Genomic DNA, 20,029 nt, shown 5'->3' with positions numbered 1-20,029 from the left:
AGAAAGCCTCTAATATCTTTATTTCTCCCCTAACCATTGAGTAGAGAGTTTTTCAGTTTCTGTGAGTTTGTGTACTTTCTTTTGTTTTTATAGTTTTTGAAATCCATGAAATTTAATACATGATGGTGTGATAAGATACAAGGAGTTATTTCAATTTTCTTCTTTCTGTTGAGGCTTCCTTTGTGATCAGCTATATGGTCAGTTTTGGAGATGGTCTTGCACGGTGTGGAGAAGAAGGTATAGTCTTCTGTATTTGGATGGAAAGTTCTGTAAATATCTGTTGGTTCATTGGTTTCATAATGTTGGTTAGTTTCATTATTTCTCTGTTTAATTTCTGTCTTGAAGACCTGTCCATTTGTGAGAGTGGGGTGTTGAAGTCTTCTACTATTAATTTGTGGAGATAAATGTGTAACTCATGCTTTATTAGTAATGTTTCTTTTACAAATGTGGTTGCCCTTGCATTTGGGGCAGAAATGTTCAGAATTGAGGCATCATCCACATGGATTTCTCCATCTCTTTTGATTAATTATGGTTTAAAGTTTATTTTATTAGATATTAGAGTGACTACCCCAACTTGCTTCTTGGATCTAATTTCTTGGAAACCCCCTTTCCATCCCTTTAATCTGCGATAATGTCTATCTTTGTTGCTGGGGTGTGTTTCATGTATGCAGCAGAATGATGGCCCCTGTTTTCTCATCCATTCTCTTAGCCTCTGTCTTTTTATTTGGGAATTGAGTCCATTGCTATTGAGAGATGTTAATGACCAATTATTCTTTATTCTTGTTATTTTTTTGTTGGTGGTGGGAGGGAGGGAGGGGAAAAGGGATGGAGGGAAAGAGAGGGAGAGAGAGGGACAGAGAGAGAGACAGAGAGAGAGACAGAGAGAGAGACAGAGACAGAGAAGGAGAGTTTCTCTTCTTTTGTTTTTTTCTGATTTGGGGTTATATTTTTCCTGTGGCTTTCTTGGAGGGTGTGGTTAGTCTCTTTGGATTGGAATTATTCTTCTAGTATTTTATGTAGGGATGTATTTGTGTATAGATATTTTAAATTTAGGTTTTTTCGTGGAAAATCTTGCTTTTTCCATCTATGATGATTTTTTCTGGGTATAGTATTCTGGGATGACATCTGTGGTCTCTTAGAGTCTGCAAGATATCTGTCCAGGCTCTTCTGTCTTTCACAATGTCTGTTGAGAAGTCGAGTGTAATACTTATAGGTCTTCCTTTATATGTTTATTGGACTTTTTACCTTGCTGTTTTTAATATAGTTTGTTTTGTACATTTAGTGTTTTGATTTTTGTATGGCAGGAAGAATTTCTTTTTTCAGGCCTCTCTGCTTTTGAGTTAGCTCACTCATTATGATCATTTCTAGTTCAATCCACTTGTCCACAAATTTTGGGAATTCCTTGTTTTTTTGGAAAACTACTCAGCTATTATCTCCCATTCTTAGATTTGGAGATAGGTGTTGAAATGAAAGAATTGTGAATATAGGCATATATAGAGAAGCTAGAACAAAAAGTAGATGAATGAATCTATTCCTCAATGTAATGCCTCACTTGTCACTCACAAAGTTATTTTTAATTCCCTGGTATAGAATTTTGTATATAGAAGCAAAGTAAGTTTAATTTTAGATACAGTGTTATAGAATTCAAATGTAAGATTATTCTTCACAAACATTATTTATATTTCTACCTGAATATGAGGTATTGTACCCATATAACTCAATTATAATACAAGGTTTACTTCTAATACTTTGCAGGCTGTTTAGGATAAGTAAGTTATACAAGTTAATTGTTAGTTGATCAAATTATGGTCGTATCATTTACTAGTCTACTTTTATCACAAGAATATACTTCTCAGGTACAAAAGATAGATATTATTCTATAGAAAGATAAGGTAATATAGTTAGATAAAGGCTTCAAAACCTCAGAGACCTACAGAATATGACTTTTAAAGATTTTTTTTTATTAGTTTAAAGATTCACTGACAATGAGACAGGTTGACTCCTGGCAACACCGAATCTACCTCAAAGAGGATGATGAGCACCAAATAACTTCCTTATGGAGATGGCTTCAAATATGACAAACAAGCCACTGGGCAAAATATGATCATTTCTACCACAGACAGAATTCGGCAAAAAAAAAAAAAAAAAAAAAAAAAAAAAAAAAAAAAAAAGGCAAGCTTGGATGTAGGCAGAGTTGATGGCCAAGCTCTACCAAGATAGGGTAAGCAGGTCTTCAATAGTTCTTGCCTCATAAAAATGTCTGTCAGATATTTTGGACCAGAAGGCTGAAGATGATGTGCCAATGTTATAGAGAGTTTTGGGTGACTATTTGATAGTCCTTGATGGTCCCTTTCTCATTTGGAAAGCTATTAACCCGCATTCCCATTATACTCAAATAATCAATTTTATTCCTTCTCCGGTCTCTGATAGGGTTGAAGATAAGATAGTGTAGTTTTACTGTTAAGGTTAGTTATTTAGGAGTTAAGATGTTTTTAGGTATAGATAGATGTTTTAAGTTGATAATGGTGAGATATGATAGATAGTGATTTATATTCAAGATTTTAGGTGCACAAAACTGGGGGAAATGTTTTCTTCAAGGATATCATATACAAATAGCCAAATCACAATGAATGTAACATTTATATAATTCTTGATTGTGTCATGGTCCTTCTTGCTATATCTAGTTTATTGTATGTATGAATATATATATATATATATATATATATATATATATATATATATAAAATATAAATGTATATTTAAGAATTTTAAAATATTTTAAAAATAATTCTATACATATAGGATTAGAAAAAATTAGAGAACTGCAGCCTAAGGTGCCTGGTCATGAAGCATTTATAACCAAAATAGTGAGTCTGAGAAATAACTTAATTGGTTACAGTTTGGGCTTATTTGAACATTGTCTTGTTACTTGGCAGCCTGTAACTTCAGGAATTTCAATTGCTTTGACTAGTTGTGACATAAAAATAACAGTTCCCATTATCTTTAGTTGAAACATTCTAAGAACTTCCTAACTTGAGAACCAAATACCAGATAGTATCAAATCCCATACCATACTATATTTATAGTTGTATACTTTCATGGATCTTAATATTTTGATTTATAAATTAATAATTGTAAGAAGTTAACAACACTAATGACATAGAATAAGTTTAACAGATAGTACAAGGAATTACAATAGACATTTTAAGAACTTCAGCAAATACTTTTTATTAGTTCTAAATTAAATGGCATATACCAGATTTTTTTCACTTAAAAGACACACTTTACTCATTCTGTTTGGTCTATAAAATTTTATCATATCACTGTCCTTGAGATTTGGGTAATTTTATATATTAATTGAAATAAGTATTATGTGAAAAGGAACACTGTGTTTTACTCCCCTCTGCTGAACCAAATGTCACATCTGTAACAAGATGAGGTAGGCTGCCCATGGATATTTCCTCCACTCTTACCTTAGACCCAATTCTCAGAGTTACCCCTAGTTCTGTAACAGATGACCAGTTATATCTTCCCCTTCTTCCATCAATACCTCCTATGACAACAACAGACCATCCTTATCTCCCCAGCCCACCCACTCTACATTTCCTCCCCAAATCATTGCAATGTTTCAGCTCCTATCTCATGCCAGTAGTGATTGTTCAACCACAGGCCAGGGATGCTAGAAGAGAAGGTTGGTTGCCTTTATACCTTTCCCACTCTCTCTGTTACCTCAAACCTAGTTCTCATGTTCAACACTAGTACTGGAACAGAAAATATGTAAAATATGTGGCAGCTTCCTCAACTCTTGTGGATTTCTCAGACCATCTTCCATTAACCTCTACTTCCTCCAGCATCTAATAGCAACAAGTGTTCCCCATGAACACAGTAGCAAAGTAGGGAATTTTAAAAGGCAACACTTACCCAACACATTCTGAAAATTGAGAAAGGAAACACAGATTAAGAAAAAAAAATACCCACATAACCAAGCAAACCCAGAAATCAACCCAGATACGTAGATGCCAGCACAAGAATGTAGTCCCTAATATCCAAGGCATTATGTCTCCACTAGAGCCCACCTATCCTACCACAGCAGGCCCTAAATATCCCAATGTAGGTAAAACATAGGAAAAAGATCTTAAAACCAAGTATATAGAGGTGAGAGAAAAAATGAGTAAACTACTTAAAGAAATCCAGGAAAACACCAACAAACACTTGGAGGAAATGAATAAATCCTTCAAAAACAGCCAACTAAAAGCAGTAGAAAGAAACAAAACTGTTCATGACTTGAAAATGAGAAGAGAAACAATAAAGATACACAAACTGAAGGTGTTCTGGAACTGGAAACTTTAAGATGGTAAGAGGAGCTACAGAGACAAATTTCATCAGCAAAATACAAGGAATGGAAGAAATAATCTCAGGCATTGAAGACACAGTAGAAGAAATGAGTATACTGATTAAAACAACTGAAAAATTATTGACAACAGATATCCAGGAAATCTGAGATACTATGAAAAGACCAAACCCAAGAAAATAGAAATAGAAGACAAGTCCTAGCTCAAAGGCCCAGAAAATATTTTCCATTAAATTATATAAGAAGATTTCTTAGCCTAAATAAGAGGGTACCTATAAAGGTACAGGGAATAAAAGAATAGAAAACATCAAATATATAAGACTAGAAAAAAGTCCTCTGCCACCTAATACTCAAAATATTAAACATATAGAGCAAAAAATAATATTAAAAATGGCAATGGGAAAAGAACAAGTAACATATAAAGACCGACTTGTTAAAATAACACCCAACTTCTCAACTTCTCAATGGAGACTCCAAAAGACAGAAGGACCTCAACAGATATATTGCAGACTCTGAGACCACAGATGCAAACCTAGACTACTATACCCAGTAAAACTTTAAGTCACCATAAATAGAGAAAATAAGTTATTCCATGACAAATTCAAATTTAAATGATATCTATTTACAAACCCAACAATATAGAAGGTTCTAGAAGAAAAAAACTGAAACACAGGAGGTTAACTGCACTCATGAAAACACAGGAAGTAATCTCTCACAAGAAAAACCAAACTAAGAGAAGCCCTCACAACAGACTCATAGAAAGAAACAAACATACAAATATATCACTACCACCTTCATCAATAAAAACAACAAAATAAAAGGAATTAACAATCATTGGTCATTGATATCTCTCAATATCAATGGTCTCAATTCTCAAATAAAAAGACACAGATCAAGAGAATGGATAACCCTTCCTTCTTCTGAGTACAAGAATCATACCTCAACATTATTACTGCAAAGTAACACGTTGGAAAAAGATATTGACTTAAGAAGTAAGATTATGAAGCCGGGCGTGGTGGCGCACGCCTTTAATCCCAGCACTCGGGAGGCAGAGGCAGGCGGATCGCTGTGAGTTCGAGGCCAGCCTGGTCTACAAAGTGAGTCCAGGATGGCCAATGCTACACAGAGAAACCCTGTCTCGAAAAACCAAAAAAAAAAAAAAAAAAAAAAAAAAAAGAAGTAAGATTATGTAGAAATTGTAACACCTTATAAAATAAACTTTAAACCAAAATTAATCAAAAGAGATGAGGAGGATTACTACATATTAATCAATAAAAAGCCACCAAAATGACATTTAAATTCTTAACATATATTCTCCAAAAGCAAGGGTATGTAAGTTCATAAAATTAAAAAAAAAAAACTACTACAGCATAAATTACATATTGACTCTCACATCCTGATATTGTGAGACTTAAATATCACACTATTACCAATGGAAAGGTTATCCAGATAAAAAGTAAATAGAGAAATGTTGGAAGTTAACTGATACTATAAGTCAAATGAATCTAAAGATATTCACAGAACCTTTCACCCAAACACAAAAGAATATAACTTCTCAGCAACTCACAAAACTTTCTCCAAAACTGACCACATACTGGGCTACAAAACAGGTCTCAGTAGGTAGAATAAAGTTGACATAACTCTCTGCATTCCATCAGACCACCATGGATTAAAGTTGGATATCAACAACAGTAATAACAACAGAAAGCTTACAAATTCATGGAATGTGTTAAGACAGAAATAAAGAAATTAATGACTTAATAGAATCGAATAAAAATGAATATACAACATACCAAAACTTATAGGACACAATGAATGTGGGCCTAAGAGGAAAGTTCATAGTACCAAGTGGCCTTGTGAGGCCATAGAAGAAGAAGATGCAGACAGTCCAAATGAGACTTGATAGATTGAGGTCAGATGATAGAGGAGGAGGCCTCCCACTTTCTGAGGACTAAAGGAAGAGGGAGTAGAGATGTAGGAGGGACGGTGGAACCAGAAAGTGAGGAGGGAGAAAACTACAATTGAGAAGTAAAGTGAACAAATAAAAAAACTGGAGTTAACAAATACATGCCACTTAATATTATACTCATGAACAAAGCTCTAACCAAACCAAACAAAAAAGCACACACACGAGCGTATAGGTGAAGAAACAATTAAACTGAGGGATCAAATCAATAAAATAGAAATAGAGAACAATAAAAAGAATCAGTGAAACAAAGAACTGTTTCTTTTAGAAAAAAACAAAACAAAACAAGATAGACAAATCTTTATCCTAGTGATTCTCATCCTTCTTGATGCTGTAACCCTTTAATACAGTTACTCATGTTGTGGTGACCTCTCACCCATAAAATCATTTTCATTTTTACTTCTTAAATGTAATTTTGCTACTGTTATGAATTATAATTTACACATCTGTGTTTTCCAATGATCTTAGCCTACCCTAGTGAAAAGGATCATTTGAGCTGCCAAGGAGTCATGACTCAGTTTGAGAACTGCTGCCTTTTCAAACTAAAAGACACAGAAGGAATGAACAAATTAATAAAATTGGAAAAGAGAAGGAGAATATTACAATAGACGCCGAGGAAATCCAGGGAAACATAAGGACTTATTTTAATATCCTGTATTCCAACATTTCGGAAAATCAAAAAGAAAAGAATAATTTTCTTGGTAAGTACCACTTACCAAAGTTAAATCAAGATCAGATAAACAATTTAAATAGACCTAAAACTCCTAGTGAAATAGAAGCCCTCATTGAAAGATTTCCAGCCCAAAATGCCAAGGTCAGACCATCTTATTGTGGAATTCCATGAGACTTTCAAAGAAGAGTTAACACCAATACTCCAAAAATAATTCCATAAACTAGGAGCTTTGCCAAATTTACTTTATAAGGCTATGGTTACCTTGATACCTATGCCCATAAAGATTCAACAAAGAATGAGAACTGAAGACTAATTTCTATTATTAATATAGATGTAAAAATACTCAATAAAATATTTTAAAACCCAAATTGAAAAAAACATTAAAAAGATAATCTGCGGGGGGATCCAAGATGGCAGCGAGCAGTGTGGACCGAGTTTGGAGGCTCCAGTGAAGAATTCAGGGAATTGCACAGATTTCTGAGCCAGGAACACCGAGGTCTGAACATCACGGCCGGCAGCGGGAGTGCTCCACGGTTCAGAGGGACCAGGGTGCGGAGGACCTGCGTGCCCCTGCACATGGGAGGAATGTGGATTTTCTCTGATCGGAGCGGCAGCGGCAGAGGCAGCAGCACCAGCGGCACCAGCAGCGGTGGCTGAGGTTTGCAGCTCATAGCCTTCCAGTGGAGGGGATTGGTGTGGTGGCTGGTGGGAGTTGCTGTGGGAGAGGGGACTCGGGGCAGGATTTGGGTCGCGTGGAGCCTTCGGACCCAGACTGGACTCGGCGGACAGTTTGGCCCCGGAGTCCCGGGTACTGGCCCAGCCCAGCAAGCAATTCTGCCCGAGGCACTAACTCAGCTTCGCCCACAGCTCCCCTGCTGTGGCGCAGGCTTAGTTGAGCGCGCAGCTCCACACTAGGCAGCACCTCAGCTCAGCGGCAGCTCCCCTGCGGTGACACAGTCTGGGCGGAGCACTTGGTTCCACCACAGGCGCTAACTCAGAGCAGCTGCAGTTCTCCTGCTGTGGCACAGGCTTGGCCAAGCACTCATTTCAACCCTAGGTGCAACCTCAGCTCAGGGGCAGCTCCCCTGCAGTGACACAGTCTGGGCAGAGCACTTGGTTCCACCATTGGCGCTAACTCAGAGCAGCCGCAGTTCTCCTGCTGCAGCGCAGGCTGGACAGAGCGCTCAGTTCCACCAGCTTTAAGACTCTGGTTGGACACAGTGTGCAGTTTCAATCCAGAATTCCTGGCTGAGATTGGTGGTCAGTTTGGGCCCTGAGTCAATAACCACAGCACACACTTTGGCCCAAAATGCCCTAGCGGAGCTTGGTGCATAGTCCCAGCCCAAAATTCTGGCTGGACCCTGTGTGTATTTTGGGCCCAGAATCCCTAGCTGAGCTTGGCAGATTGTTCAGGCCCTGAGAATATAGCTGAGTTCAGCCCATGGTTCGGGCCCAGTGTTCCTGGCTGGACTTGACAGGGAACACAGAAGGCTGTGGATACCTTGGCCTAACCCAACGCTCATTCAGAGACCCAGAACAATTGCAGGATCCACAGCACAGGGGGGCTGAAGATCACTGGCTGTGAGAGACCAGAACAACAGGGTTAACCTTCTAACATCAACACCAGTGAAGCTTTGAGCTCGCAGCCTAGGGAAATCGAGAGAAAACAGGTGAATCTATTGTCAGACACCCTCCATCCAACTCTGGAAGCTACCCAACAAAAATAAAGACGGCAAGATGTCTAAAAGACAACGAAAAAGCATACGCAAAAAAACCCAAAACAACATGGCATCTCCAGTTTCCAGCTATCCCAAAGAAAACAACCCAGAGAACTCACATACAACGGAAATACAAGAAAATGACCTCAAATCCTTAGTAATGAGGATGATAATGCAGGAAACAAATAAAATTCGTAATCAAATGCAGGAAGATGCAGACAAACAGGTGACACACATAAAAGAAGCACATAGAGTGGAACTGGAAAACTTGCAGGAAAATGCAAACAACCAGATGAAAGAAATAAATAAAACGGTTCAAGCGCTGAAGACCTATAGAGAGGCAATGGAAGAAACTCAGGAATATACAAAAAATCAGATGAAAGAAATCAAAAAATCAGTTCAAGATCTGAAAATGAAAATGGATTCAATGATTAAAACACAGACAGAAGAAAAACGGGAACGGGAGACCTCAGAGAAGAAGGCAAGCAACACAGAGGTGAGCTTTTCTAACAGAATCCAAAAGGTGGAAGAACGAATCTCAGGGCTAGAAGATACAATCACAGATATTGTATCAACCATTAAAGAAAATGCCAAATCTGGAAAACTCCTGACACAAAACATCCAAGAAATTAAGGACACCATGAAAAGAAGAAATCTGCAGATAATAGGCATTGAAGAAAGAGAAGACGTCAGACTCCAGGGCCCAGAAACTATTCTCAACAAAATCATAGAAGAAAATTTCCCCAATCTAAAGAAAGAAATGCCTATAAACATACAAGAGGCCTACAGAACACCAAATAGAATTGACCAGACAAGAAAAGCTGCCCGCCACATAATAATCAAAACACAAAACTTGCAGAACAAAGAAAAAATATTAAAAGCTGCAAGGGAAAAGGGCCAAATAACATTTAATGGTAAACCTATCAGAATTACACCCGACTTCTCAGCAGAGACCATAAAAGCCAGAAGGGCCTGGACAGAGATCCTGCAAACCCTAAGAGACCACAGATGCCAGGCCAGACTACTTTACCCAGAAAAATTATCAATAACCATTGATGGAGACAACAAAATATTCCATGACAAAAACAAATTCAAACAGTAACTATCCACAAATCCAGCTTTACAGAAGGCACTAGAAGGACAACTCCATCCCAAAGGGTCAAGCTACAACCAAAACTAACCAGGAAATAGATAACTGTCCCATGGCAAAAACACAACTACACAAACGCTCGACTGGAAACAACATCAAAATTAAGACTCTTAACAGTCACTGGTCATTAATATCTCTCAACATCAATGGCCTCAATTCTCCAGTAAAAAGACACAGACTAACTGAGTGGGTACATAAACAAGATCCAACATTCTTCTGCATTCAAGAAACACATCTCACCCATAATGAAAGGCATTACCTCAGGGTAAAAGGTTGGAAAAAAATATTCCAAGCAAATGGTCACAAGAAGCAAGCAGGCGTAGCCATTTTAGTATTGAACAAAATAGAATTTCAACCAAAATTAATCAAAAGGGATGAAGAAGGACACTTCATACTCATCAAAGGTAAAGTCAACCAAGATGACATCACAATTCTGAACATCTATGCTCCCAATACAAGGGCACCCACATTTGTAAAAGATCTCCTAAATAAGCTTAAACCACACATCGATCCCCACACAATAATAGTGGGAGATTTCAACACCCCACTCTCACTGAAGGATAAGTCATTGAAACAGAAACTAAGCTGAGAAATAACATCATTAACCAATGCCATAGGTCAAATGGATCTAACAGATATCTATAGAACCTTTCACCCAAATAAGAAAGAATACACCTTCTTCTCTGCACCCCATGGAACCTTCTCCAAAATTGATCACATCGTAGGTCACAAAGCAAGCCTCAATAGATACAAGAGGATTGAAATAATACCTTGTATCCTATCAGATCACCATGCTCTTAGGCTGCAATTCATCAACAACAGAAATAACAAAAAGCCTACACGTACGTGGAAACTAAACAACTCTCTGCTAAATGACACCTGGGTCAGGGAAGAAATAAAGAAAGAAATCAAGGAGTTTCTGAAATTCAATGAAAGTGAAGAAACCACATACCCAAATTTGTGGGATACATTGAAAGCAGTGCTAAGAGGAAAATTCATAGCACTAAGTGCCTTTAAAAAGAAATTGGAAACATCGCACATAAGCATCTTAACAACAAAACTGGAAGCCCTAGAAAAAAAAAGAAGCGGAAACACCCAAGAGGAGTAGACGCCTGGAAATAATCAGACTCAGGGCGGAAATTAACAAATTAGAAACTAAGAAAACAGTCCAAAGAATCAACAAAACCAAAAGCTGGTTCTTTGATAAATTCAACAAGGTAGACAGACCATTAGCCAAACTAACTAAAAGGCAGAGAGACAGTATTGAAATCAACAAAATCAGAAAAGAAAAGGGAGACATAACAACAGACACTGAAGAAATTCAAAGAATCATAAGATCCTACTATGAGGCATATATGCCACAAAATTTGAAAATCTAAGGGAAATGGACGATTTTCTTGATCAATTTCACTTGCCAAATTTGAATGAAGAACAGATAAACAAGCAAAATAGTCTCAATTCCCCTACAGAAATAGAAGCAATCATCGATGGTCTCCCAACCAAAAAAAGCCCAGGGCCAGATGGTTTCAGTGCAGAATTCTACCAGACCTTCAAGGGCGAGCTAATACCGGTACTCTTCAAGCTACTCCAAAAGATAGAAATGGATGGAAAATTACCAAATTCATTCTATGAGGCCATAGTCTCACTGATACCTAAACCTCACAAAGACTCAACAAAGAAAGAGAATTTCAGACCAACTTCTCTTATGAACATCGATGCAAAAATACTAAATAAAATACTTGCCAAACGAATACAAGAATACATCAAAGATATCATTCATCATGACCAAGCAGGCTTCATTCCACGCATGCAGGGATGGTTTAATATATGGAAATCCATCAATGTAATGCACCATATAAACAAACTGAAAATAAAAAACCACATGATCATCTCCTTGGATGCAGAGAAAGCATTTGATAAAATTCAACACCCATTCATGTTTAAAGTTTTAGAGAGATCGGGGATACAAGGCACTTTCCTCAAGATAATAAAGGCTATATACAGCAAACCAATAGCCAAAATCAAAGTAAATGGTGAGATACTCAAGGAAATTCCTCTAAAATCGGGAACAAGGCAAGGCTGCCCACTCTCTCCATATCTCTTCAATATAGTACTCGAAGTTCTAGCCAGAGCAATAAGACAACAAAAGGAGATCAAGGGTATCCAAATGGGAAAGGAGGAAGTCAAATTATCCCTCTTTGCAGATGATATGATAGTGTACATAAGTGACCCTCAAAATTCCACCAGAGAACTCCTAAAGCTGATAAACACCTTCAGCAAACTGGCTGGATACAAAATTAACTCAAAAAAGTCTGTAGCCTTCCTATACACAAATGACAAGCTTGCAGAGGAAGAAATTAGGAAAACCACACCCTTCACATTAGCCACAAGCAATATAAAATATCTAGGAGTAACCCTCTCTAAGCAAGTGAAGGACTTGCATGAAAAAAATTTCAAAACTCTGAAGAAAGAGATTGAAGATGACCTGAGAAGATGGCGTGATCTTCCTTGCTCATGGATCAGGAGAATTAACATAGTAAAAATGGCCATCCTACCAAAAGCAATCTACAGATTCAATGCAATCCCTATCAAAATACCTACACAATTTTTTAAAGACATTGAAAGTTCAATTCTGAACTTCATATGGAAAAACAAAAAACCCAGAATAGCTAAAACAATCTTGTACAATAAAAGGTGCTCCGGAGGCTTCTCCATACCTGATCTCAAACTGTACTATAAAGCAATAGTACTTAAAACAGCATGGTACTGGCACAGCAACAGGCTGGTTGATCAGTGGAATCGAATCGAAGACCCAGATATGAATCCACACACATATGGTCACTTGATTTTTGACAAAGAAGCCAAATCCATTCAATGGAAAAAGGATAGCCTCTTCAACAAATGGTGCTGGTCTAACTGGAGGTCTATGTGTAAAAAAAATGCAACTGGACCCATATTTGTCACCTTGCACAAATTCAAATTCAAGTGGATTAAAGACCTCAACATAAAACCAGAGACACTAAGCCACTTAGAGGAAGAAGTGGGAAAGAGCCTGGAACATATTGGCACAGGAGACAACTTCCTGAACAGAACACCAACGGCCCAGGCCTTAATGTCAACCATTAATAAATGGGACCTCATGAGTCTGAGAAGCTTCTGTAAGGCAGGAGACACTGTCAAGAGAACAAAGTGACAGCCTACAGACTGGGAAAAAATCTTCACCAACCCTACATCTTACAAAGGTCTAATATCCAAAATATATAAAGAACTCAAGAAATTAAACACCACCGAACCGATTAACCCAATTGAGAAATGGAGCTTGGAACTAAACAGAGAATTCTCAACAGAGGAATACCAAATCGCTCCAAACACTTAAAGAAATGCTCAACCGCCTTAGTCATCAGGGAAATGCAAATCAAAACAACTCTGAGATTCCATCTTACACCCATCAGAATGGCTAAGATCAAAAACTCAAGCGACACCACATGCTGGCAAGGATGTGGGGAGAGAGGAACACTCCTTCATTGCTGGTGGGAATGCAAACTAGTACAGCCACTTTGGAAATCTCTCTGGTGCTATCTCAGAAAAATGGGAATAGGGCTTGCTCAAGATCCAGCTATTCCACTCCTTGGAATATACCCAGAAGATGCTCCAGCACACAACAAGAAAATTTGCTCAACCATGTTCATAACAGCCTTATTCATAATAGCCAGAACACGGAAACAGCCTAAGTGTCCCTCAGTAGAAGAGTGGATAAAGAAACTGTGGTACGTATACACTATGGAATACTACTCAGCTATTAAAATCAAGGAATTCCCGAAATTTGTGGATAAATGGATTGAGCTAGAAATGATCATAATTAGTGAGTTAACCCAGAAGCAGAAAGACTCAAATGGTATATACTCACTTATATCTGCATACTAGCCCAAGGGGCATGTCCCACGAAAGCCTTCATTTACCAGGAAACTGGGACAGAGGGGAAGGCATCCTATTGGGACTCTTAATGAGAGACGCATGGGAGAATAGCAAAATAAAAAGATACAGAGGGTCCTAGAAATCTACAAGTAGAACAATATGATAGGTAGATTTGGGCCCAGGGGTCCCGCTCAAACTAAGGCACCAGCCAAGGACAATACAGGAGGTAAACTTTAAACCCCTTCCCAGATCTAGCCAATGGTCAGAATATTCTCCACATTTGAGTGGAGAGTGTGATATGACTTTCTCACGTACTCTGGTGCCTCACATTTGACCATGTCCCCTGGAGGGGGAGACCTAGTGGCACTCAGAGGAAGGACTGCAGGTAGATAAGAAGAGACTTGATACCCTATGAGAATATATAGGCGGACGTAATCCCCCTCAGGAACAGTCATAGGTGAGGGGAATAATGGGAAAATGCGGGGGGGGGAGGAATGGGAGGATACAAGGAATGGGATAAACATTGAGATGTAACAAGAATAAATTAATAAAAAAAAAAAAGAAAAAAAAAGATAATCTGCAATTACCAAACAGGTTTCATCCCAGAGATGCAGGAATGGTTCCATATTTACTGAAAATCAGTAAATATAATGTAGCATATAAAGAAACTAAAGGAAAAACAAAACATGATAATCTCATTTGATGCAGAAACGGGCTTTTACAAAATTCAACAACCCTTCATGATAAAAGTACTGGAAAGTTTAGAGATATGATGTGCATATTTCATTATAATAAAAGCACGTTACATCAAGCCCATAGTCCATGTCAAATTAAATGAAGAGCGACTCTCTAATTTCTCTAAAATTAGGAACAAGAGAAGGTTCTTCACTCTCTCCATATTTACTCAATATATTACTTAAAAATTTAGGTAAAGTGATAGGACAACTGTAGGAGATCAAGGGGATACAAATTGGAAAGGAAGAAGTCAAAGTATCATTTTTTCATATGATATGATAATACACAAAAGTGACCCTAAATATTCCACCAGGAACTCCTACAATAGAAATGGCTGGATACATGATTACCAGAACCCAAACCAAAAACCAGTAGCCTTCCTATATACAAATGACAAACAGAATGAGGAAAAAAATCAGGGAAATAACACTCTTCACAATCACCACAAATAATATAAATTATCTTGGGATAATTCTTAGCAAGCAAATAGAAATATTGTATGCTAAAAACTGCAAGTCTTTGATGAAAGAAATTGAAGAAGGTATCAGAAGATGGAAAGATCACCCATACTCATGTGTTGGTAGGGTTAACATAGTAAAAATGGCCATCTTATAAAAAATCAATCCAATGCAGTCCTTATGAAAGTTCCAACACAATTCTTTACAGACCTTGAAAGAAGAGGTTAGCTAAAAAATATTCCAGTATGATAAAAGAACTGCTATAGGTATCACCATCCTGGATTTGAAGTTGCACTACATAACTTACGTATAAAAATTGCATGGTATTAGCATAAAAACAAACATGTTAATAATGGCATTGAATTTATGGCCCAGACTTAAATCCACAAACCTATGTACACCTGATTTTTAGAAACATTGCAAAAATTCACACTGGAAAGATGATAGCATCTTCAACAAAAGATGTTGTACAAACTGGATGTCTGCATATCAAAGAATACAAATAGATCCATATATATCACCTTGCACAAAATTCAAGTCCAAGTGGATCAAGGATGTGAACATAAAACCAGATAGATAGGTAAAGCAAGGAATAGGGAATGAACTTGAATGTATTGGCACATGAGACAACTTTCTGATCAGAACACCAACAGTGCAAGTAATTATATCAATAATCAATAACTGGGATCTCATGAAACTGAAGAGCTTCGGTAATGCAAAGGGCACTGTCATTCAGACAAAACTGCAGCTTACAGAATGGGAAATGATTTTTATCAAGTTCTTATCTGATAGTGGGCTAATAGCCAAACTATATAAAAGAACTCAAGTAATTGAATATAATAAAGCAAATAATCCAATTAAAATGGAATACAGATCTGCACAGAGATTTCTCAATAGATCAATCTTTAATGCCTGAGAAACACTAAAGAAATGTTTAACATCCTTAGTCATCAAGGAAATGCAAATCAAAATGATCTTACACCTGTCAGAATAGCCAAGATCAATAACACGAATGACATGCCATGCAGGAGGGGATGCGAAGCAAGGGGAACACTCCTCCACTCCTGGTAGTAGTGCAAACTAGTGTAGTCGCTATGGAAATCAATATGATGGCTTCTCAGAAAACTGAGACTGGATCTACCTCAAGACATAGCTATATCACTCTTGGGCCTATACCCAAAGGACACTCCATCTCAGTACAAGAACATTTGCTCAACTATTTTCATTGCAGATGTATTCATAATACTGCAAACAGTATAGATGCCCCTCAACTGAAAATGGATTTTAAAATGTGATCAATTTATACAATGAATGTTACTCATTTTTAAATGCCATCATTAAATATTCAGGCACATGGATGCAACTAGAAAACATCACCCTAAGTAAGGTAACCCAACCCAGAAAGACAAATATGGTATCTAGTCACTTATAAGTGTATATTAGCTGTTAAACAAATGATAATAAAACTACAATCCACCGACCCAAGGAGGTTAGGTAAAGTTGGCTGTTTTAAGGGGAAAATATGAATCTCCCTGGCAAGGGAAAACAGTATAAATTTTGTGGGTTGAATAGGAGCAGATAGGGACACGAGAGTGAAGAATCAGGTGGGGAGAGTAGAAAAGGATGGTGAAAGAAAATATGGGGAAAGACAGTGGTTAGGATTGGGCAGAGTGTGGGTCATGTGAAATCCTAGTGCATTGTAAACCTCCTGGAATCTTCGAGGGTGACCCTCATGAGGACTTCCAGTAATAGAAGATATGAAGTCTGAACTGGCTACTTTTCATCGCCAGGCAAGGCTTCTAAGGTTGGGATTGGTTTACATTTCTTTAAGTTCTTGCCAAGGGGGTCAAATGGAGATTCCCTAAACAATCTAAGCTTTCACCAGGACAAAAAGTTGTACTATGAAAACTGAAAGGAGGACCATTGCTGAGGACAACATTCACATACCTCACAGAGAGGTTGAGCTGTTGGGGCATAGATCCTTCATTCCTACATTCTAGTCTCTTTGGCATAAGAGATAGTCTGTAGGCTATGGAAAGAGAACCTTGAACACTGAACCAGCCACAAATTCTTCAAGATGTGTGCAGCAGGGGTCTGGGGGGCAATTGTAGAACAGAACTTATGGGAGAGGTCAACCAATGTCTGATTTAATGAGGCACAAATCACAAAACGGAGGCTATGTCTGGCCTGGGTGGCCAGAAACCTAGAGTAGAACTAAACAGAACTGACAAAAAAAAAAAAAAAAAAACAATGAAATGATTTCTAATGGTATTTTGTTATATTCATAAATCAGTGCCTTTTCTAGTAGTCATCCAAGAGGCTTCTTTGAGCAGCAGATGGGAGCAGGAAAAGAGTTGCACAATCAGACATTGTGCAGGGTCTAAACAGGATGTCCGTATCAGGTCCCTCTCCTTGGAGATGGGGGAATCCAGTGGAAGAGGGCAAGGAAACATTGTAGAAGTTAGAGGAGACAAGAGGACATCAGGAAAACATGGCCTACTGTATAAATTAAACAAATCAAAGGCAAGCATAAGAACACAATCAATGCTTCTTCCTGTCGCACCTGCCATCAGAGAGCAGCAGGCAATGCCCCCTGCACCACCCCATGGCCGTGGGCCTCAACAAGGGCCACATAGTGACAAAGAACGTCAGCAAGCAGAGGCACAGCCGGCGCCGCCGGAACCTCACCAAGCACACCAAGTTTGTGCAGGGCATGATCAGGGAGGTGTGGAGATTCATGCCCTATGAACTGCGTGCCATGGAGCTGCTCAAGGTGTCCAAGGACAAGCACAGGCTCAGGTTCATCTAGAAGAGGGTGGGCACGCACATCCGGCCCAAGAGGAAGCGGGAGGAGCTTAGCAATGTGCTGGCAGCCATGAGGAAGGCAGCGGCCAAGAAGGACTGATGTCCCCTCCTTCATTAAATGTTTGTGCACAGTTAAAAAAGAACACAATCCACAAGATCCAGGGCAATATAACACCACTAGAACCTAGCAATACTACTACAGGAAGTCCTGTATATCCTACCACAGCTGACACAGAAAACAATGACTTTAAAATCAGTCTTTAAGAATGATAGAAGCTTGTAAAGAAGAAACAAATAAATCCCTTAAAGAAATACGGGGAAAAACAATCAAACAGGTGAAGGAAATGAATAAAATGTTTCAAGGCCTGAAAAAAGAAATTCTTCCTGCCGTACAAAAATCAAAACACTAAATGTACAAAACAAACTATATTAAAAACAGCAAGGTAAAAAGTCCAATAAACATATAAAGGAAGACCTATAAGTATTACACTCGACTTCTCAACAGACATTGTGAAAGACAGAAGAGCCTGGACAGATATCTTGCAGACTCTAAGAGACCACAGATGTCATCCCAGAATACTATACCCAGAAAAAATCATCATACGTGGAAAAAGCAAGATTTTCCATGAAAAAACCTAAATTTAAAATATCTATACACAAATACATCTCTACATAAAATACTAGAAGAATAATTCCAATCCAAAGAGACTAACCACACCCTCCAAGAAAACCACAGGAAAAATATAACCCCAAATCAGAAAAAAACAAAAGAAGAGAAACTCTCCTTCTCTGTCTCTGTCTCTGTCTCTTCCTCTGTCTCTGTCTCTCTCTCTCTCTCTCTCTCTCTCTCTCTCTCTCTCTCTCTCCCTCTCTTTCCCTCCATCCCTTTCCCCTCCCTCCCTCCCTCCCACCACCAACATAAAAATAACAAGAATAAAGAATAATTGGTCCCAATAGGATGCCTTCCCCTCTGTCCCAGGTTCCTGGTAATTGAAGGCTTCCTATTGGGACTCTAAATGAGAGACGCATGGGAGAATAGCAAAATAAAAGGATACAGAGGGTCCTAGAAATCTACAAGTAGAACATTAGATAGGCAGATTTGGGCCCAGGGGTCCCGCTCAAACTAAGGCACCAGCCAAGGACAATACAGGAGGTAAACTTTAAACCCCTTCCCAGATCTAGCCAATGGTCAGAATATTCTCCACAGTTGAGTGGAGAGTGTGATATGACTTTCTCACATACTATGGTGCCTCACATTTGACCATGTCCCCTGGAGGGGGAGACCTGGTGGCACTCAGAGGAAGGACAGCAGGTAGCCAAGAAGAGACTTGATACCCTATGAGAATACATAGGGGGAGGTAATCCCCCTCAGAAACAGTCATAGGGGAGGGGAATAATGGGAAAATGGGGGGGGGAGGAATGGGAGGATACAAGGTATGGGATAAACATTGAGATGTAACAAGAATAAATTAATACAAAAAAAGAAAAGATAAAAAGAAAAACAACAACAAAAAAAGAATAATTTGTCATTAACATCTCTCAATAGCAATGGACTCAATTCCCAAATAAAAAGACAGAGGCTAAGAGAATGGATGAGAAAACAGGGGCCATCATTCTGCTGCATACATGAAACACACCCCAGCAACAAAGATAGACATTATCGCAGATTAAAGGGATGGAAAGGGGGTTTCCAAGAAATTAGATCCAAGAAGCAAGTTGGGGTAGTCACTCTAATATCTAATAAAATAAACTTTAAACCATAATTAATCAAAAGAGATGGAGAAATCCATGTGGATGATGCCTCAATTCTGAACATTTCTGCCCCAAATGCAAGGGCAACCACATTTGTAAAAGAAACATTACTAATAAAGCATGAGTTACACATTTATCTCCACAAATTAATAGTAGAAGACTTCAACACCCCACTCTCACAAATGGACAGGTCTTCAAGACAGAAATTAAACAGAGAAATAATGAAACTAACCAACATTATGAAACCAATGAACCAACAGATATTTACAGAACTTTCCATCCAAATACAGAAGACTATACCTTCTTCTCCACACTGTGCAAGACCATCTCCAAAACTGACCATATAGCTGATCACAAAGGAAGCCTCAACAGAAAGAAGAAAATTGAAATAACTCCTTGTATCTTATCACACCATCATGTATTAAATTTCATGGATTTCAAAAACTATAAAAACAAAAGAAAGTACACAAACTCACAGAAACTGAAAAACTCTCTACTCAATGGTT

General features: G+C 38.2%; 1 pseudogene; it reads left to right on the top strand.

Moving 5' to 3' along the window:
* Nucleotides 1–194: 194 nt before the first annotated feature.
* On the top strand, nucleotides 195–17,871 carry LOC127185304 (60S ribosomal protein L36-like; annotated as a pseudogene).
* Nucleotides 17,872–20,029: the final 2,158 nt, after the last annotated feature.

This window comes from Acomys russatus, chromosome X (genome assembly GCF_903995435.1).
Source record: "Acomys russatus chromosome X, mAcoRus1.1, whole genome shotgun sequence".
NCBI lineage: Eukaryota > Metazoa > Chordata > Mammalia > Rodentia > Muridae > Acomys > Acomys russatus.
The sequence above is the reverse complement of the archived record's forward strand: the minus strand, read 5'-3'. Positions and strand labels throughout refer to the sequence as shown.